Consider the following 23186-nt stretch of genomic DNA (forward strand, 5'->3'; position numbering starts at 1 on the left):
GACGGGGGTGCGTTAGGATCTTCGAATTGGGTAGAACACTGAACAATGGAGGGGGGTACGTTAGGATCTCGGGGATAGGTAGAACACTGAACAATGGACGGGGGTGCGTTAGGGTTCTTTACGATGGAAAGAAAACTGAACAATGGACGAGGGCACATTAGGGTCTTCGAGATGGGTAGAACATTGAACAATGGACCGGGGTGCATTAGGGTCTTCGAGATGTCTAGAACACTGAACAATGGACGGGGTACGTTTGGGTCTTTGAGATGGGTAGAACACTGAACAATGGACCGGGGTACTTTAAGGTCTTCGAGATGGGTAGAACACTGAACTATGGACGGGGTCATGTTAGGGTCTTTGAGATGGGTAGAACACTGAACAATGGACGGTGGGAGGCTGCGTTCAGGTCTTCGAGATGGGTAGAACACTGAACAATGGACGTGGGGTGCGTTAGGGTCTTCGATTTGGCTAGAACACTGAGCACTGGACGGGGGTACGTCAGGGGTCTCTGAGATGGGTTAAACATGGAACAATGGACGAGAGTGCGTTAGTGTCTTCGAATTGTGTAGAGCACTGAACAAAGGAGGGTGGTATATTATGGTCTTTAGATGGGTAGAACACTGAACAACGTACGGGGGATCGTTAGGGCTCTTTGAGATGGCTGGAACACTGAACAATGCACGGGTGTACGTCAGGGTCTTTGAGATAGGTAGAACACTAAATAATGGACGGGACTACGTTAGGGTCTTTGAGATGGGGTAAACACGGAATGAAGGACGGAGGTGTGACAGGGGTCTTCGAGATGGGTAGAACACTGAACTATGGGCCGGTAGTGCGTTAGGGTCTTCGAGATGGGTAGAACACTAAAGAATGGGCGGGGAGTGCGTTAGGGTCTTCGAGATGGCTAGAACACTGAACAATGGACGGAGGCATGTTAGGGTCTTCGAGTTGGGTAGAACACTGAACAATGGACCGGAGTACTTTAGGGTCTTCGAGATGGGTAGAACACTGAACAATGGACGGGGTCATGTTAGGGTCTTTGAGATGGGTAGAACACTGAACAATGGACGGTGGGAGGCTGCGTTCAGGTCTTCGAGATGGGTAGAAAACTGAACAATGGACGGGCGTACGTCAGGGGTCTCTGAGATGGGTTAAACATGGAACAATGGACGAGAATGCGTTAGTGTCTTCGAATTGTGTAGAGCACTGAACAAAGGAGGGTGGTACATTATGGTCTTTAGATGGGTAGAACACTGAACAAAGTACGGGGGATCGTTAGGGCTCTTTGAGATGGCTGGGACACTGAACAATGCACGGGTGTACGTCAGGGTCTTTGAGATAGGTGGAACACTAAATAATGGACGGGACTACGTTAGGGTCTTTGAGATGGGGTAAACACGGAATGAAGGACGGAGGTGTGACAGGGGTCTTCGAGATGGGTAGAACACTGAAAAATGGACGAGAATGCTTTAGTGTCCTCGAATTGTGTTGAGCACTGAACAATGGAGGGGGGTACGTAAGGGGTCTTTGAGATATGTAGAACACTGAAGAATGGACGGGGGTGCGTTAGGATCTTCGAATTGGGTAGAACACTGAACAATGGAGGGGGGTACGTTAGGATCTCGGGGATAGGTAGAACACTGAACAATGGACGGGGGTGCGTTAGGGTTCTTTACGATGGAAAGAAAGCTGAACAATGGACGAGGGCACATTAGGGTATTCGAGATGGGTAGAACACTGAACAGTGGACTGGAATACGTTAGGGTCTTTGAGATGGGTAGAACATTGAACAATGGACCGGGGTGCATTAGGGTCTTCGAGATGTCTAGAACACTGAACAATGGACGGGGTACGTTAGGGTCTTTGAGATGGGTAGAACACTGAACAATGGACCGGGGTACTTTAGGGTCTTCGAGATGGGTAGAACACTGAACTATGGACGGGGTCATGTTAGGGTCTTTGAGATGGGTAGAACACTGAACAATGGACGGTGGGAGGCTGCGTTCAGGTCTTCGAGATGGGTAGAACACTGAACAATGGACGTGGGGTGCGTTAGGGTCTTCGATTTGGCTAGAACACTGAGCACTGGACGGGGGTACGTCAGGGGTCTCTGAGATGGGTTAAACATGGAACAATGGACGAGAGTGCGTTAGTGTCTTCGAATTGTGTAGAGCACTGAACAAAGGAGGGTGGTACATTATGGTCTTTAGATGGGTAGAACACTGAACAAAGTACGGGGATCGTTAGGGCTCTTTGAGATGGCTGGAACACTGAACAATGCACGGGTGTACGTCAGGGTCTTTGAGATAGGTAGAACACTAAATAATGGACGGGACTACGTTAGGGTCTTTGAGATGGGGTAAACACGGAATGAAGGACGGAGGTGTGACAGGGGTCTTCGAGATGGGTAGAACACTGAAAAATGGACGAGAATGCTTTAGTGTCCTCGAATTGTGTTGAGCACTGAACAATGGAGGGGGGTACGTAAGGGGTCTTTGAGATATGTAGAACACTGAACAATGGACGGGGGTGCGTTAGGATCTTCGAATTGGGTAGAACCCTGAACAATGGAGGGGGGTACGTTAGGATCTCGGAGATAGGTAGAACACTGAACAATGGACGGGGGTGCTTTAGGGGTCTTTACGATGGATAGAAAACTGAACAATGGACGAGGGCACGTTAGGGTATTCGAGATGGGTAGAACACTGAACAAAAGACTGGGTTATATTAGGGTCTTTGAGATGGGTAGAAGACGAGGTTATGTTAGGGTCTTTGAGATGGGTAGAACACTGGACAATGGACAGGGGTGCGTTAGCGTCTTTGAGATGGGTTGAACACTGAACAATGGACGGGGGCGTGCGTTAGGGTCTTCGATTTGGCTAGAACACTGAGCACTGGACGGGGGTACGTCAGGGGTCTTTGAGATGGGATAAACACGGAACAATGGAGGAGAATGCATTAGTGTCTTCGAATTGTGTAGAACACTGAACAATGCAGGGGGGTACTTTAGGGTCTTTGATATGGGTAGAGTACTGAAAAATGGAGGGGGGGTACGTTAGGGTCTTCAATTTGGGTAGAACACTGAAAAATGGAGGGGGGTACGTTAGGGTCTTCGAGACAGGTAGAACACTGAACAATGGAGGGGGGTACGTTAGGGTCTTCGAGACAGGTAGAACACTGAACAATGGACGGGTGTAAGTTAGGGTTATTTAAGATGGGTAGAACACTGAACATTGGACGGGGTTATGTTAGGGTCTTTCAGACGGGTAGAACACTGAACAATGGACCGGGAGTGCATTAGGGTCTTAGAGATGGGTAGAACACTAAACAATGGACGGGGAGTGCCTTAGGGTCTTCGAGACGGCTAGAACACTGAACAATGGACGGGGGCACGTTAGGGGTCTTTACGATGGGTAAAAAAATTGAACAATGGACGAGGGCACGTTAGGGTCTTCGAGATGGGTAGAACACTGAACAATGGACTGGTCGTGCGTTAGGGTCTTAGAGATGGGTAGAACACTAAACAATGTCTGGGAGTGTGTTAGGCTCTTCGAGATGGCTAGAACACTGAACAATGGACGGGGGCACGTTTGGGTCTTCGAGATGGGTAGAAAACTGAACAATGGACGGGGGCTGTGTTAGGGTCTTAGAGATGGGTAGAACACTGAACAATGGACGGGGTTATTTTAGGGTCTTTGAGATGGGTAGAACACTGAACAATGGACGGTGGGGGGCTGCGTTAGGGTCTTTTAGATGGGTAGAACACTGATTACTGGGCGGGGGTACGTCAGGGGTCTCTGAGATGGGTTAAACATGGAACAATGGACGAGAATGCGTTAGTGTCTTCGAATTGTGTAGAGCACTGAACAAAGGAGGGTGGTACATTATGGTCTTTAGATGGGTAGAACACCGAACAACGTACGGGGGATCGTTAGGGCTCTTTGAGATGCGTGGAACACTGAACAATGCACGGGTGTACGTCAGGGTCTTTGAGATAGGTAGAACACTAAATAATGGGCGGGACTACGTTAGGGTCTTTGAGATGGGTTAAACACGGAATGAAGGACGGAGGTGTGACAGGGGTCTTCGAGATGGGTCGAACACTGAAAAATGGACGAGAATGCTTTAGTGTCCTCGAATTGTGTTGAGCACTGACAATGGAGGGGGGTACGTAAGGGGTCTTTGAGATATGTAGAACACTGAACAATGGACGGGGGTGCGTTAGGGGTCTTTACGATGGATAGAAAACTGAACAATGGACGAGGGTACGTTAGGGTATTCGAGATGGGTAGAACACTGAACAAAAGACTGGGTTATGTTAGAGTCTTTGAGATGGGTAGAAGACGAGGTTATGTTAGGGTCTTTGAGATGGGTAGAGCACTGGACAATGGACGGGGATGCGTTAGGGTCTTCGATTTGTGTAGAACACTGAACAATGGACGGGTTACATTAGGGTCTTTCAAATGGGTAGAACACTGAACAATGGACGGGGCATATTTGGGGTCTTTGAGATGGGAAGAACACTGAACAATGGACGGGACAACGTTAGGGTCTTTGAGATGCGTTAAACACGGAACTACGGACGGGGGTGTCACAGGGCACTTCGAGGTGGGTAGAACACTGAACAATGGACGAGATTGCGTTAGTGTCTTCGAATTGTGTAGAACACTGAACAATGGACGGGGGTACGTAAGGGGCATTTGAGATATGTAGAACACTGAACAATGGATGGGGGTGCGTTAGAGTCTTCGATTTGGGTAGATCACTGAACAATTCAGGGGGCCATGTTAGGGTCGTCGAGATAGATAGAACACTGAACAATGGACGGCGGGGGTGCGTTAGGGTCTCAGAGATGGGTAGAACACTGAACAATGGACGGGGTTATGTTAGGGTCTTTGAGATGGTTGGAACACTGAACAATATACGGGGGTACGTTAGGGTCTTTGAGATGGTTGGAACACTGATCACTGGATGGGGGTACGTCAGGGGTCTCTGAGATGGGTTAAACATGGACCAATGGACGAGAATGGGTTAGTGTCTTCGAATTGTGTAGAACACTGAACAAAGGAGGGTGGTACATTATGGTCTTTAGATGGGTAGAACACTGAAAAAACGTACGGGGCATCGTTAGGGCTCTTTGAGATGGGTGGAACACTGAACAACGCAAGGGTGTACGTCAGGGTCTTTGAGATAGGTGGAACACTAAATAATGGACGGGACTACGTTAGGGTCTTTGAGATGGGTTAAACACGGAATGAAGGACGGAGGTGTGACAGGGGTCTTCGAGATGGGTAGAACACTGAAAAATGGACGAGAATGCTTTAGTGTCCCCGAATTGTGTTGAGCACTGAACAATGGAGGGGGGTACATAAGGGGTCTTTGAGATATGTAGAACAGAACAACGGACGAGGGTGCATTAGGGTCTTCGAGATGGGTAGAACACTGAACAAAGGACGGGTGGGTGCGTTATGGTCTTTGAGATCGGCAGAACACTGAACAATGGACGGGAGTGCGTTTGGGTCTTCGAGACGGGATAGAACACTGAACAATGGAGGGGGGTACATTAGGGTCTTTAAGATAGGTGGAACACTGAACAATGGGAGTGGGGTGCGTTATGGTCTTCGATTTGGGAAGAACACTCAGCCATGGACCCGGGTACGTCAGGGGTCTTCGAGATTGGTACAACACTGAACAATGGACGGGGTACGTTAGGGTCTTTCAGATGGGTAGAACACTGAACAATGGACGGGGGTGCGTTAGCGTCTTTGAGATGGGTTGAACACTGAACAATGGACGGGGGCGTTGGTTAGGGTCTTCGATTTGGCTAGAACACTGAGCACTGGACGGGGGTACGTCAGGGGTCTTTGAGATGGGGTAAACACGGAACAATGGAGGAGAATGCATTAGTGTCTTCGAATTGTGTAGAACACTGAACAATGCAGGGGGGGTACTTTAGGGTCTTTGATATGGGTAGAGCACGAAAAAATGGACGGGGGTACGTTAGGGTCTTCGATTTGGGTAGAACACTGAAAAATATAGGGGGGTACGTTAGGGTCTTCGAGACAGGTAGAACACTGAACAATGGACGGGTGTAACTTAGGGTTCTTTAAGATGGGTAGAACACTGAACATTGGACGGGGTTATGTTAGGGACTTTGAGACGGGTAGAACACTGAACAATGGACCGGGAGTGCGTTAGGCTCTTAGAGATGGGTAGAACACTAAACAATGGCCGGGGAGTGCCTTAGGGTCTTCGAGACGGCTAGAACACTGAACAATGGACGGGGGCATGTTAGAGGTCTTTACGATGGGTAAAAAAAATTGAACAATGGACAAGGGCACGTTAGGGTCTTCGAGATGGGTAGAACACTGAACAATGGACTTGTCGTGCGTTAGGGTCTTAGAGATGGGTAGAACACTAAACAATGTGTGGGAGTGTGTTAGGGTCTTCGAGATGGCTAGAACACTGAACAATGGACGGGGGCACGTTTGGGTCTTCGAGATGGGTAGAAAGCTGAACAATGGACGGGGGTTGTGGTAGGGTCTTAGAGATGGGTAGAACACTGAACAATGGACGGGGTACGTTAGGGTCTTCGAGATCGGTAGAACACTGAGCACTGGACGGGATTATGTTAGGGTATTTGAGATGGGTAGAACACTGAGCACTGGACGGGGTTATGTTAGGGTATTTGAGATAGGTAGAACACTAATTAATGGACGGTACTATGTTAGGGTCTTTGAGATGAGTTAAACACGGAATGATGGATGGGGGTGTGACAGGGGTCTTCGAGATGGGTAGAACACTGAAAAATGGACGAAAATGCTTTAGTGCCCTCGAATTGTGTTGAGCACTGAACAATGGAGGGGTTACGTAAGGGGTCTTTGAGATATGCAGAACACTGAACAATGGACGGGGATGCGTTAGGATCTTCGAATTGGGTTGAACACTGAACAATGGAGGGTGGTACGTTAGGATCTTCGAGATAGGTAGAAAACTGAACAATGGACGGGGCTACGTTAGGGGTCTTTACGATGGATAGAAAGCTGAACAATGGACGAGCGCACGTTAGGGTCTTTGAGATGGGTAGAACACTGAACAATGGACGGTGGGGGGCTGCATTAGGGTCTTCGAGATGGGTAGAACACTGATCACTGGAGGGTATACGTCAAGGGTCTCTGAGATGGGTTAAACATGGAACAATGGACGAGAATCCGTTAGTGTCTTCGAATTGTGTAGAACACTGAGCAAAGGAGGATGGTACATTATGGTCTTTAGATGGGTAGAACACTGAACAACGTACGGGGGAACGTTAGGGCTCTTTGAGATGGGTGGAACACTGAACAATGGACGGGTGTACGTCAGGGTCTTTGAGATAGGTAGAACACTAAATAATGGACGGGACTATGTTAGGGTCTTAGAGATGAGTTAAACACGGAATGATGGACGGGGGTGTGACAGGGGTCTTCGGGATGGGTAGAACACTGAAAAATGGACGAGAATGCTTTAGTGTCCTCGAATTGTGTTGAGCACTGAACAATGGAGGGGGGTACGTAAGGGGTCTTTGAGATATGTAGAACACTGAACAATTGACGAGGGTTCCTTAGGATCTTCGAATTGGGTAGAACACTGAACATTGGAGGGGGTACGTTAGGATCTTCGAGATAGCTAGAACCCTGAACAATGGACGGGGGTACGTTAGGGGTCTTTACGATGGGTAGAAAACTGAACAATGGACGAGGGCACGTTAGGGTCTTCGAGATGGGTAGAACACTGAACATTGGACGGGGTTATGTTAGTGTCTTTGAAATGAGTAGAACACTGAACAATGGACGGGGGCACGTTAGGGTCTTCGAGCTGGGAAGAACACTGAACAATGGACGGGGTACGTTAGTGTCTTTCATATGGGTAGAACACTGAGCAATGGACCGGGGTATATTAGGGGTCTTCGAGATGGGTAGAGCACTGAACATTGGCTGGAGTACGTTAGGGTCTTTGAGATGGGTAGAATACTGAACAATGGGCCGGGGTGCGTTAGGGTCTTCGAGATGGGTAGAACACTGAACAAAAGACTGGGTTATGTTAGGGTCTTTGAGATGGGTAGAAGACGAGGTTATGTTAGGGTGTTTGAGATGGGTAGAGCACTGGACAATGGACGGGGATGCGTTAGGGTCTTCGATTTGTGTAGAACACTGAACAATGGACAGGGCATATTTGGGGTCTTTGAAATGGGAAGAACACGGAACCATGGACGGTGGGTACGTTACGGTCTTCGAGATGGGTAGAACACTGAACAATGGACGGGGCAACGTTAGGGTCTTTGAGATGCGTTAAAAACGGAACTATGGACGGGGGTGTCACAGGGCACTTCGAGATGGGTAGAACACTGAACAATGGACGAGATTGCGTTAGTGTCTTCGAATTGTGTAGAACTCTGAACAATGGACGGGGGTACGTAAGGGGCATTTGAGATATGTAGAACACTGAACAATGGACGGGGGTGCGTTGGAGTCTTCGATTTGGGTAGATCACTGAACAATTCAGGGGGCCATGTTAGGGTCTTCGAGATAGGTAGAACACTGAATAATGGATGGGGGTACGTTAGCGGTCTTTAAGATGGGTAGAAAACTGAACAATGGACAAGGGCACGTTAGGGACTTCGAGATAGGTAGAACACTGAACAATGGACGGGGTTATGTTAGGGTCTTTGAGATGCGTAGAACACTGATCAATATACGGGGGTACGTTAGGGTCTTTGAGATGGGTAGAACACTGATCAATGGACGGGTGTGCATTAGCGCCTTGAGATGGATTAAACACTGAACAATGGATGGGCGGGGGGTTCGTTAGTGTCTTCGATATGGGTACAACACTGAGCAATGGACGGGGGTGCATTTGGTTCTTCGATTTGGATAGAACACAACAACGGACGAGGGTGCATTAGGGTCTTCGAGATGGGTAGAACACTGAACAAAGGACGGGTGGGTGCGTTATGGTCTTTGAGATCGGCAGAACACTGAACAATGGACGGGAGTGCGTTTGGGTCTTCGAGACGGGATAGAACACTGAACAATGGAGGGGGGCGTGCGTTACTCTTCGATTTGGCTAGAACACTGAGCACTGGACGGGGGTACGTCAGGGGTCTTTGAGATGGGGTAAACACGGAACAATGGAGGAGAATGCATTAGTGTCTTCGAATTGTGTAGAACACTGAACAATGGACGGGTGTAAGTTAGGGTTCTTTAAGATGGGTAGAACACTGAACATTGGACGGGGTTATGTTAGGGACTTTGAGACGGGTAGAACACTGAACAATGGACCGGGAGTGCATTAGGCTCTTCGAGATGGGTAGAACACTAAACAATGGACGGGGAGTGCCTTAGGGTCTTCAAGACGGCTAGAACACTGAACAATGGACGGGGGCACGTTAGAGGTCTTTACGATGGGTAAAAAAATTGAACGATGGACAAGGGCACGTTAGGGTCTTCGAGCTGGGTAGAACACTGAACAATGGACGGGGTACGTTAGGGTCTTTCATATGGGTAGAACACTGAGCAATGGACCGGGGTATATTAGGGGTCTTCGAGATGGGTAGAGCACTGAACAATGGACTGGGGTACGTTAGGGTCTTCGATTGGGTAGAACACAGAACAATGGACGAGGGCCCGTTAGGGGCTTCGAGCTGCGTAGAACACTGAACAATGGACGGTGGGGGGCTGCGTTAAGTTCTTCGAGATGGGTAGAACACTGAACAATGGACGGGGGGTGTGTTAGGGTCTTCGATTTGGCTAGAACACTGAGCACTGGACGGGGGTACGTCAGGGGTCTTTGAGATATGTAGAACACTGAACAATGGACCGGACTAAGTTAGGGTCTTTGAGATGAGTTAAACACGGAACGATGGACGGGGGTCCGTTAGGGGTCTTTACAATGGGTAGAAAACCGAACAATGGACGAGGGCATGTTAGGGTCTTCGAGATGTGTAGAACACCAAGCAATGGACGAGGGCATGTTTGGGTCGTCGAGATGGGTAGAACACTAAACAATGGACGGGGTTATGTTAGGGTCTTTGAGATGGATAGAACACTGAACTATGGGCCGGTAGTGCGTTAGGGTCTTCGAGATGGCTAGAACACTGAACAATGGACGGAGGCATGTTAGGGTCTTCGAGTTGGGTAGAACACTGAACAATGGACGGGGGGTGTGTTAGGGTCTTCGAGATGGGTAGAACACTGAACAATGGACCGGAGTACTTTAGTGTCTTCGAGATGGGTAGAACACTGAACAATGGACGGGGTCATGTTAGGGTCTTTGAGATGGGTAGAACACTGAACAATGGACGGTGGGAGGCTGCGTTCAGGTCTTCGAGATGGGTAGAACACTGAACAATGGACTGGTCGTGCCTTAGGGTCTTAGAGATGGGGAGAACACTAAACAATGTGTGGGAGTGTGTTAGGGTCTTCGAGATGGCTAGAACACTGAACAATGGACGGGGGCACGTTTGGGTCTTCGAGATGGGTAGAAAACTGAACAATGGACGGGGGTTGTGTTAGGGTCTTAGAGATGGGTAGAACACTGAACAAAAGACTGGGTTATGTTAGGGTCTTTGAGATGGGTAGAACACTGAACAATGGACGGGGTTATGTTAGCGTCTTTGAGATGGTTAGAACACTGAACAATGGACGTCGGGTGCGTTAGGGTCTTCGATTTGGCTAGAACACTGAGCACTGGACGGGGGTACGTCAGGGGTCTCTGAGATGGGTTAAACATGGAACAATGGACGAGAATGCGTTAGTGTCTTCGAATTGTGTAGAGCACTGAACAAAGGAGGGTGGTACATTATGGTCTTTAGATGGGTAGAACACTGAACAACGTACGGGGGATCGTTAGGGCTCTTTGAGATGGCTGGAACACTGAACAATGCACTGGTGTACGTCAGGGTCTTTGAGATAGGTAGAACACTAAATAATTGACGGGACTACGTTAGGGTCTTTGAGATGGGGTAAACACTGAATGAAGGACGGAGGTGTGACAGGGGTCTTCGAGATGGGTAGAACACTGAAAAATGGACGAGAATGCTTTAGTGTCCTCGAATTGTGTTGAGCACTGAACAATGGAGGGGGGTACGTAAGGGGTCTTTGAGATATGTAGAACACTGAAGAATGGACGGGGGTGCGTTAGGATCTTCGAATTGGGTAGAACACTGAACAATGGAGGGGGGTACGTTAGGATCTCGGAGATAGGTAGAACACTGAACAATGGACGGGGGTGCGCTAGGGGTCTTTACGATGGAAAGAAAACTGAACAATGGACGAGGGCACATTAGGGTCTTCGAGATGGGTAGAACACTGAACAGTGGACTGGAGTACGTTAGGGTCTTTGAGATGGGTAGAACACTGAACAATGGACCGGGGTACTTTAGGGTCTTCGAGATGGGTAGAACACTGAACTATGGACGGGGTCATGTTAGGGTCTTTGAGATGGGTAGAACACTGAACAATGGACGGTGGGAGGCTGCGTTCAGGTCTTCGAGATGGGTAGAACACTGAACAATGGACGTGGGGTGCGTTAGGGTCTTCGATTTGGCTAGAACACTGAGCACTGGACGGGGGTACGTCAGGGGTCTCTGAGATGGGTTAAACATGGAACAATGGACGAGAATCCGTTAGTGTCTTCGAATTTTGTAGAACATTGAGCAAAGGAGGATGGTACATTATGGTCTTTAGATGGGTAGAACACTGAACAATGTACGGGGGAACGTTAGGGCTCTTTGAGATGGGTGGAACACTGAACAATGGACCGGTGTACGTCAGGGTCTTTGAGATAGGTAGAACACTAAATAATGGACGGGACTACGTTTGGGTCTTAGAGATGAGTTAAACACGGAATGATGGACGGGGGTGTGACAGGGGTCTTTGAGATGCGTAGAACACTGAACAATGGACGGTGGGGGGCTGCATTAGGGTCTTCGAGATGGGTAGAACACTGATCACTGGACGGGATACGTCAAGGGTCTCTGAGATGGGTTAAACATGGAACAATGGACGAGAATCCGTTAGTTTCTTCGAATTGTGTAGAACACTGAGCAAAGGAGGATGGTACATTATGGTCTTTAGATGGGTAGAACACTGAACAACGTACGGGGGAACGTTAGGGCTCTTTGAGATGGGTGGAACACTGAACAATGGACGGGTGTACGTCAGGGTCTTTGAGATAGGTAGAGCACTAAATAATGGACGGGACTACGTTAGGGTCTTTGAGATGAGTTAAACACGGAATGAAGGACGGAGGTGTGACAGGGGTCTTCGAGATGGGCAGAACACTGAAAAATGGACGAGAATGCTTCAGTGTCCTCGAATTGTGATGAGCACTGAACAATGGAGGGGGGTACGTAAGGGGTCCTTGAGATATGTAGAACACTGAACAATTGACGGGGGTTCCTTGGGATCTTCGAATTGGGTAGAACACTGAACATTGGAGGGGGTACGTTAGGATCTTCGAGATAGGTAGAACCCTGAACAATGGACGAGGGTGCGTTAGGGGTCTATACGATGGATAGAAAACTGAACAATGGACGAGCGCACGTTAGGGTCTTCGAGATGGGTAGAACACTGAACAATGGACGAGGGCGCCTTAGGGTCTTCGAGATGGGTAGAACACTGAGCACTGGACGGGGTTATGTTAGGGTCTTTGAGATGCGTAGAACACTGAACAATGGACGGGAGTACGTTAGGGGTCTTTACAATGGGTAGAAAACCGAACAATGGACGAGGGCATGTTAGGGTCTTCGAGATGGGTAGAACACTAAACGATGGACGGGTTTATGTTAGGGTCTTCGAGATGGGTAGAACACTGAACAATCGACGGGGGCATGTTAGGACTTTCGAGATGGGTAGAACACTGAACAATGGACGGGGGGTGGTGTTAGCGTCTTTGAGATGGGTAGAACACTGAACAATGGACGGGGTACGTTAGGGTCTTTTGAGATGGATAGAACACTGAGCAATGGACGGGGTATATTAGGGGTCTTCGAGATGGGTATAACACTGAACAATGGATGGGGGTGCCTTAGCGTCTTAGAGATGGGTAGAACACAACACAATGGACGGGGAGTGCTTTAGGGTCTTCGAGACGACCAGAACACTGAACAATGGACGGGGGCACGTTAGGGTTGTCGAGCCGGGTAGAACACTGAACAATGGACGGGGTACGTTTGGGTCTTTCATATGGGTAGAACACTGAGCAATGGACCGGGCTATGTTTGGGGTCTTCGAAATGGGGAGAACACTGAACAATGGACGAGGGCCCGTTAGGGTCTTCGAGATGGGTAGAACACTGAACAATGGATGGGGTTATGTTAGAGTCTTTGAGATGGGTAGAACACTGAACAATGGACGGTGGGGGGGCTGCGTTAAGTTCTTCGAGCTGGGTAGAACACTGAACAATGGACGGGGTACGTTAGGGTCTCTGAGATGGGTGGAACACTGAACAATGCACGTGTGTACGTCAGTGTCTTTGAGATAGGTAGAACACTGAACAATGGACGGGACTACGTTAGGGTCTTTGAGAAGGGTAGAACACTGAACAATAGATGAGAATGCGTTAGTGTCTTCGAATTGTGTAGAACACTGAACAATGGAGGGGGGTACGTAAGGAGTCTTTGAGATATGTAGAACACTGAAAAATGGACGGGGGTGCTTTAGGGTCTTCCATTTGGGTCGAACACTGAACAATGGAGGGGGGTACGTTAGGGTCTTCGAGATACGTAGTACACTGAACGATGGCCGGGGATACGTTAGGAGTGTTTAAGATGGGTAGAACACTGAACAATGGACGTGGTACGTTTGGGTTTTTCAGGTGGGTAGAACACTGAACAGTGGACGGGGGTGTGACAGGGGTCTTCGAGTTGTGTAGAACACTGAACAATGGAGGGCGGTACGTAAGGGGGTCTTCGAGATAGGTAGAACACTGAGCAATGGACGGGGGTAAGTTAGGGGTCTTTAAAATGGGTAGAAAGCTGAACAATGGGAGGTGTGGGGGTTGCTTTAGGGTCATAGAGATGGGTAGAACACTGAGCAATCGACGGAGTACGTTAGGGTCTTTCAGATGGGTAGAGCATTGAACAATGGACGGGGTATATTAGGGGTCTTTGAGATGGGTAGAACACTGAACAATGGACGGTGGGTACGTTACGGTCTTCGAGATGGGTAGAACACTGAACAATGGACGGGACAACGTTAGGGTTTTTGAGATGCGTTAAACACGGAACAATGGACGGGGGTGTGACAGGGCACTGCGAGATGGGTAGAACACTGAACAATGGACGGTGGGGGGCTGCGTTAAGTTCTTCGAGATGGGTAGAACACTGAACAATGGACGGGGGGTGCGTTAGGGTCTTCGATTTGGCTAGAACACTGAGCACTGAACGGTGGTACGTCAGGGGTCTTTGAGATATGTAGAACACTGAACAATGGACGGTACTCAGTTAGGGTCTTTGAGATGAGTTAAACACGGAACGATGGACGGGGGTGTGACAGCTGTCTTCCAGATGGGTTAAACACGGAACCATAGACGAGAATGCGTAAGTGTCCTCGAATTATGCAGAGCACTGAACAATGGAGGGGGGTACGTAAGAGGACTTTGAGATATGTAGAACACTGAACAATGGACGGGGGTGCGTTAGGATCTTCGATTTGGGTAGAACACTGAACAATGGAGAGGGGGTACGTTAGGATTTTCGAGATAGGTAGAACACTGAACAATGGATGGGGGTACGTTAGGGGTCTTTACAATGGGTAGAAAACCGAACAATGGACGAGGGCATGTTAAGGTCTTCGAGATGGGTAGAACACTAAACATTGGACGGGTTTATGTTAGGGTCTTTGAGATGGGTAGAACACTGCACAATGGGCGGGGTACCTTAGGGTCTTTCAGATGGACAGAACACTGAGCAATGGACGGGGTATATTAGGGGTCTTCGAGATGGGTAGAACACGGAACAATGGATGGGGTTATGTTAGGGTCTTTAAGATGGGTAGAACACTGAACATTGGACGGGGTTATGTTAGGGTCTTTAAGATGGGTTGAACAATGAACAATGGACCGGGAGTGCGTTAGGGTCTTAGAGATGGGTAGAACACTAGACAATGGACGGGGAGTGCCTTAGGGTATTCGAGACGGCTAGAACACTGAACAATGGACGGGGTACGTTAGGGTCTTTCATATGGGTAGAACACTGAGCAATGGACCGGGGTATATTAGGGGTCTTCGAGATGGGTAGAACACTGAACAATGGACTGGGGTACGTTAGGGTCTTCGATTGGGTAGAACACTGAACAATGGACGAGGGCCCGTTAGGGTCTTCGAGATGCGTAGAACACTGAACAATGGACGGTGGGGGGCTGCGTTAAGTTCTTCGAGATGGGTAGAACACTGAACAATGGACGGGGGGTGAGTTAGGGTCTTCGATTTGGCTAGAACACTGAGCACTGGACGGGGGTACGTCAGGGGTCTTTGAGATATGTAGAACACTGAACAATGGACGGGACTAAGTTAGGGTCTTTGAGATGAGTTAAACACGGAACGATGGACGGGAGTGTGACAGCTGTCTTCCAGATGGGTAGAACACTGAACAATGGATGAGAATGCGTTAGTGTCCTCGAATTGTGTAGAACACTGAACAATGGAGGGGGGTACGTAAGGGGTCTTTGAGATATGTAGAACACTGAACAATGTACGGGGGTGCGTTAGGATCTTCGATTTGTGTAGAGCACTGAACAATAGAGGGGGGTACGTTAGGATCTTCGAGATAGGTAGAACACTGAACACTGGACGGGGGTCCGTTAGGGGTCTTTACAATGGGTAGAAAACCGAACAATGGACGAGGGCATGTTAGGGTCTTCGAGATGGGTAGAACACTAAACAATGGACGGGGTTATGTTAGGGTCTTTGAGATGGATAGAACACTGAACTATGGGCCGGTAGTGCGTTAGGGTCTTCGAGATGGGTAGAACACTAAAGAATGGGCGGGGAGTGCGTTAGGGTCTTCGAGATGGCTAGAACACTGAACAATGGACGGGGAGTGTGTTACGGTCTTCGAGATGGGTAGAACACTAAATAATGGGCGGGGAGTGCGTTAGGGTTTTCGAGATGGGTAGAACACTGAACAAAGGACGGGGTTATGTTAGGGTCTTTGAGATGGGTAGAAAACTGAACAATGGACGGTGGGGGACTGTGTTAGAGTCTTCGAGATGGGTAGAACACTGATCACTAGACGGGGGTACGTTAGGGGTCTTGAGATGGGTTAAACATCGAACAATGGACGAGAATGCGTTAGTGTCTTCGAATTGTGTAGAACTCTGAACAAAGGAGGGTGGTACATTATGGTCTTTAGATGGGTAGAACACTGAACAATGAACGGGACATATTAGGGGTCTTTGAGATGGGTAGAACACTGAACAATGGACGGGACAACGTTAGGGTCTTTGAGATGCGTTAAATACGGAACAATGGACGGGGGTGTGACAGGGCACTTCGAGATGGGTAGAACACTGAACAATGGACGAGATTGCGTTAGTGTCTTCTATTGTGTCGAACACTGAACAATGGACGAGGGTATGTAAGGGGCTTTTGAGATATGTAGAACACTGAACAATGGACGGGGGTGCGTTAGGGTCTTCGATTTCGGTAGATCACTGAACAATGCAGGGGGGCATGTTAGGGTCCTAGAGATAGGTGGAACACTGAACAATGGATGGGGGTACGTTAGCGGTCTTTAAGATGGGTAGTAAACTGAACAATGGACGGCGGGGTTGCGTTAGGGTCTGAGATATGGGTAGAACACTGAACAATGGACGGGGTTATGTTAGGGTCTTTGAGATGGGTAGAACACTGAAGAATGGACGGGTGTGCATTAGCGTCTTTGAGATGGGTTGAACACTGAACAATGTACGGGGGTAGCTCAGGAGCCTTCGAGATGGGTAGAACACTAAACAATGCACGGGTTTATGTTGGGGTCTTCAAGATGGGTAGAACACTGAACAATGGACGGGGGGTGTGTTTGGTTCTTCGATTTGGGTAGAACACTGAACAACGGACGAGGGTGCGTTAGGGTCTTCGAGATGGGTAGAACACTGAACAATGGACGGGTGTACGTTAGGGTCTCTGAGATGGGTGGAACACTGAATAATGGACGTGTGTACGTTTGTGTCTTTGAGATAGGTAGAACACTGAACAATGGACGGGACTACGTTAGGGTCTTTGAGATCGGTTAAACACGGAACAATGGACGGAGGTGTGACAGGTGTCTTCGAGATGGGTAGAACACTGAACAATGGATGAGAATGCGTTAGTGTCCTCGAATTGTGTAGAACACTGAACAATGGAGTGGGGTACGTAAGGGGTCTTTGAGATATGTAGAATACTGAACAATGGACGGGGGTGCTTTAGGGTCTTCTATTTGGTTAGAACACTGAAAAATGGACGGGTGTGCATTAGCGTCTTTGAGATGGGTTGAACACTGAACAATGGACGGGGGGTGCGTTAGTGTCTTCGATATGGGTAGAACACTGAACAATTGACGGGTGGGTGCGTTATGGTCTTTGAGATCGGCAGAACCACGAACAATGGACGGGACTGCGTTAGTGTCTTCGAGACGTGGTAGAACACTGAACAATGGAGGGGGATACATTAGGGTCTTTGAGATAGGTGGAACACTGAACAATGGGAGTGGGGTGCATTATGGTCTTCGATTTGGGAAGAACACTCAGCCATGGACCCGGGTACGTCAGGGGTCTTCGAGATGGGTAGAACACTGAACAATGGACGGGGTACGTTAGGGTCTTTCAGATGGGTAGAACACTGAACAATGGACGGGGGTGCGTTAGCATCTTTGAGATGGGTTCAACACTGAACAATGGACGGGGGATGCGTTAGGGTCTTCGATTTGGCTAGAACACTGAGCACTGGACGGGGCTACGTCAGGGGTCTTTGACATGGGTTAAACACGGAACAATGGAGTAGAATGCGTTAGTGTCTTCGAATTGTGTAGAACACTGAACAATGCAGGGGGGTACTTTAGGGTCTTTGATATGGGTAGAACACTGAACAATTGACGGGTGTACGTTAAGGTCTTTGAAATGGTTGGTACACTGAACAATGGACGGGTGCACGTCAGGGTCTTTGAGATGGGTAGAACACTGAACAATTGACGGGACTACGTTTGGGTGTTTAAGATGAGGAAAACACAGAAAGATGGATGGGAGTGTGACAGGGGTCTTCGAGATGGGTAGAACACTGAAAACTGGACGAGAATGCGTTAGTGTCCTCGAATTGTGTACAGCACAGAACAATGGAGAGGGGTACGTAACGGGTCTTCGAGATATGTAGAGCACTGAACATTGGACGGGGGTGCGTTAGGGTCTTCGATTTGGGTAGATCACTGAAAAATGGAGGGGGATACGTTAGGGTCTTCGAGATAGGTAGAACACTGAACAATGAACGGATGGAAGTTAGGGATCTTTAAGATGGGTAGAACACTGAACATTGGACGTGGTTATGTTAGGGTCTTTGAGATGGGTAGAACACTGAACAAAGGACCGGGAGTGCGTTAGGGTCTCAGAGATGTGTAGAACACTGAACAATGGACGGTGTTATGCTAGGGACTTTGAGATGGGTAGAACACTGAACAATGGTCGGGTGTACGTTATGGGTCTTTAAGATGGGTAGAAAACTTAAAAATGGACGAGGGCACGTCAGGGTGTTCGAGATGGGTAGAACACTGAATATTGGACGGGGTTATGTTAGGGTCCTTCATATGGGTAGAACACTGAGCAATGGATCGGGGTATATTAGGGGTCCTCGAGATGGGTAGAACACTGAACAATGGACTGGAGTACGTTAGGGTCTTCGAGATGGGTAGAACACTGAACAATTGACGGGTGTACGTTAGGGTCTCTGAGATGGGTGGAAGACTGAACAATGGACGGGGCTACGTCAGGGTCTTTGAGATGGGTTAAACACGGAACAATGGACGGAGGTGTGACAGCTGTCTTCGAGATGGGTAGAACACTGAACAATGGAAGAAAATGCGTTAGTGTCCTCGAATTGTGTAGAACACTGAACAATGGAGGGGGGTACGTAAGGAGTCTTTGAGATATGTAGAACACTGAAAAATGGACGGGGGTGCTTTAAGGTCTTCCATTTGGGTCGAACACTGAACAATGGAGGGGGGTACGTTAGGGTCTTCGAGATACGTAGAACACTGAACGATGGCCGGGGATACGTTAGGGGTGTTTAAGATGGGTAGAACACTGAACAATGGACGTGGTACGTTTGGGTTTTTCAGGTGGGTAGAACACTGAACAGTGGACGGGGGTGTGACAGGGGTCTTCGAGTTGTGTAGAACACTGAACAATGGAGGGCGGTACGTAAGGGGGTCTTCGAGATAGGTAGAACACTGAGCAATGGACGGGGGTAAGTTAGGGGTCTTTAAAATGGGTAGAAAGCTGAACAATGGGAGGTGTGGGGGTTGCTTTAGGGTCATAGAGATGAGTAGAACACTGAGCAATCGACGGAGTACGTTAGGGTCTTTCAGATGGGTAGAACATTGAACAATGGACGTGGTATATTAGGGGTCTTCGAGATGGGTAGAACACTGAACAATGGACGGGACAACGTTAGGGTCTTTGAGATGCGTTAAACACGGAACAATGGACGGGGGTGTGACAGGGCACTTCGAGATGGGTAGAACACTGAACAATGGACGAGATTTCGTTAGTGTCTTCTATTGTGTCGAACACTGAACAATTGACGAGGGTATGTAAGGTGCTTTTGAGATATGTAGAACACTGAACAATGGACGGGGGTGCGTTAGGGTCTTCGATTTCGGTAGATCACTGAACAATGCAGGGGGGCATGTTAGTGTCCTCGAGATAGGTGGAACACTGAACAATGGACGGGGTTATTTTAGGGTCTTTGAGATGGGTAGAGCACTGGAGAATGGACGGGTGTGCAATAGCGTCTTTGAGATGGGTTGAACACTGAACAATGTACGGGGGGGTGCGTTAGTGTCTTCGATATGGGTAGAACACTGAGTAATGGACGGGGGTAGCTCAGGAGCCTTCGAGATGGGTAGAACACTAAACAATGCACTGGTTTATGTTGGGGTCTTCGAGATGGGTAGAACACTGAACAACGGACGAGGGTGCGTTACGGTCTTCGAGAAGGGCAGAACACTGAACAGTTGACGGGTGTTCGTTAGGGTCTTTGAGATGGTTGGAACACTGAACAATGGACGGGTGTACGTCAGGTTCTTTGAGATGGGTAGAACACTGAACAATTGACGGGACTTCGTTAGGGTCTTTAAGATGAGTTAAACACAGAAAGACGGATGGGGGTGTGACAGGGGTCTTCTAGATGGGTAGAACACTGAAAACTGGACGAGAATGCGTTTGTGTCCTCGAATTGTATACAGCACAGAACAATGGAGGGGGGTACGTAAAGGGTCTTCGAGATATGTAGAACAGTGAACAATGGACGGGGTACGTTCGGGTCTTTCATATGGGTAGAACACTGACCAATGGACCGGTGTATATTAGGGGTCTTCGAGATGGGTAGAACACTGAACAATGGACTGGGGTATGTTAGGGTCTTCGATTTGGGAAGAACACTGAACAATGGACGAGGGCCCGTTAGGGTCTTCGAGATGGGTAGAATACTGAACAATGGACGGGGTTATGCTAGGGTCTTTGAGATGGGTAGAACACTGAACAATGGACGGTGGGGGGCTGCGTTAAGTTCTTCGAGATGGGTAGAACACTGAACAATGGACGGGTGTACGTTAGGGGTCTTTAAGATGGGTAGAAAACTGAAGAATGGACGAGGGCACGTTAGCGTCTTCGAGATGGGTAGAACACTGAACATTGGACGGGGTTATGTTAGGGTCTTTGAGATGTGTAGAACACTGAAAAATGGACCGGGAGTGCATTAGGGTCTTAGAGATGGGTAGAACACTAAACAATGGACGGGGAGTGCCTTAGGGTCTTCGAGCTGGGTAGAACACTGAACAATGGACGGGGTAGGTTAGGGTCTATCATATGGGTAGAACACTGAGCAATGGATCGGGGTATATTAGGGGTCTTCGAGATGGGTAGAACACTGAACAATGGACTAGAGTGCGTTAGGGTCTTCGAGATGGGTAGAACACTGAACAATGGACGGGTGTTCGTTAGGGTCTCTGAGATGGGTGGAACACTGAACAATGGACGTGTGTACCTTTGTGTCTTTGAGATAGGTAGAACACTGAACAATGGACGGGACTACGTTAGGGTCTTTGAGATCGGTTAAACACGGAACAATGGACGGAGGTGTGACAGGTGTCTTCGAGATGGGTAGAACACTGAACAACGGATGAGAATGCGTTAGTGTCCTCGAATTGTGTAGAACACTGAACAATGGAGTGGGGTACGTAAGGAGTCTTTGAGATATGTAGAATACTGAACAATGGACGGGGGTGCTTTAGGGTCTTCCATTTGGTTAGAACACTGAAAAATGGACGGGTGTGCATTAGCGTCTTTGAGATGGGTTGAACACTGAACAATGGACGGGGGTGCGTTAGTGTCTTCGATATGGGTAGAACACTAAACAATGCACGGGTTTATGTTGTGGGCTTCGAGATGGGTAGAAGACTGAACAATGGACGGGGGTGCGTTTGGTTCTTCGATTAAGTAGAACACTGAACAACGGACGAGGGTGCGTTAGGGTCTTCGAGATGGGTAGAACACTGAACAATTGACGGGTGGGTGCGTTATGGTCTTTGAGATCGGCAGAACCCTGAACAATGGACGGGACTGCGTTAGTGTCTTCGAGACGTGGTAGAACACTGAACAATGGAGGGGGGTACATTAGGGTCTTTGAGATAGGTGGAACACTGAACAATGGGAGTGGGGTGCATTATGGTCTTCGATTTGGGAAGAACACTCAGCCATGGACCCGGGTACGTCAGGGGTCTTCGAGATGGGTAGAACACTGAACAATGGACGGGGTACGTTAGGGTTATTTCAGATGGGTAGAACACTGAGCAATGGACGGGGGCACGTTAGGGTCTCTGAGATGGGTGGAAGACTGAACAATGGACGGGACTACGTCAGGGTCTTTGAGATGGGTTAAACACGGAACAATGGACGGAGGTGTGACAGGTGTCTTCGAGATGGGTAGAACACTGAACAATGGACGGGGGTGCGTTAGCATCTTTGAGATGGGTTCAACACTGAACAATGGACGGGGGGTGCGTTAGGGTCTTCGATTTGGCTAGAACACTGAGCACTGGACGGGGGTACGTCAGGGGTCTTTGAGATGGGTTAAACACGGAACAATGGAGGAGAATGCGTTAGTGTCTTCGAATTGTGTAGAACACTGAATAATGCAGGGGGGTACTTTAGGGTCTTTGATATGGGTAGAACACTGAACAATTGACGGGTGTACGTTAGGGTCTTTGAGATGGTTGGTACACTGAACAATGGACGGGTGCACGTCAGGGTCTTTGAGATGGGTAGAACACTGAACAATTGACGGGACTACGTTTGGGTGTTTAAGATGAGGAAAACACAGAAAGATGGATGGGGGTGTGATAGGGGTCTTCGAGATGGGTAGAACACTGAAAACTGGACGAGAATGCGTTAGTGTCCTCGAATTGTGTACAGCACAGAACAATGGAGAGGGGTACGTAACGGGTCTTCGAGATATGTAGCACACTGAACATTGGACGGGGGTGAGTTAGGGTCTTCGATTTGGGTAGATCACTGAAAAATGGAGGGGGATACGTTAGGGTCTTCGAGATAGGTAGAACACTGAACAATGAATGGATGGAAGTTAGGGATCTTTAAGATGGGTAGAACACTGAACATCGGACGTGGTTATGTTAGGGTCTTTGAGATGGGTAGAACACTGAACAAAGGACCGGGAGTGCGTTAGGGTCTTAGAGATGTGTAGAACACTAAACAATGGACGGGGAGTGCCTTAGGGTCTTCGAGACGGCTAGAACACTGAACAATGGACGGGGGCACGTTAGGGTCTTCGAGCTGGGTAGAACACTGAACAATGGACTGCGGTACGTTAGAGTCTTCGATTTGGGTAGAACATTGAACAATGGACCGGGAGTGCATTAGGGTCTTAGAGATGGGTAGAACACT

This window comes from Mobula birostris, chromosome 25 (genome assembly GCF_030028105.1).
Source record: "Mobula birostris isolate sMobBir1 chromosome 25, sMobBir1.hap1, whole genome shotgun sequence".
NCBI classification, from domain to species: domain Eukaryota; kingdom Metazoa; phylum Chordata; class Chondrichthyes; order Myliobatiformes; family Myliobatidae; genus Mobula; species Mobula birostris.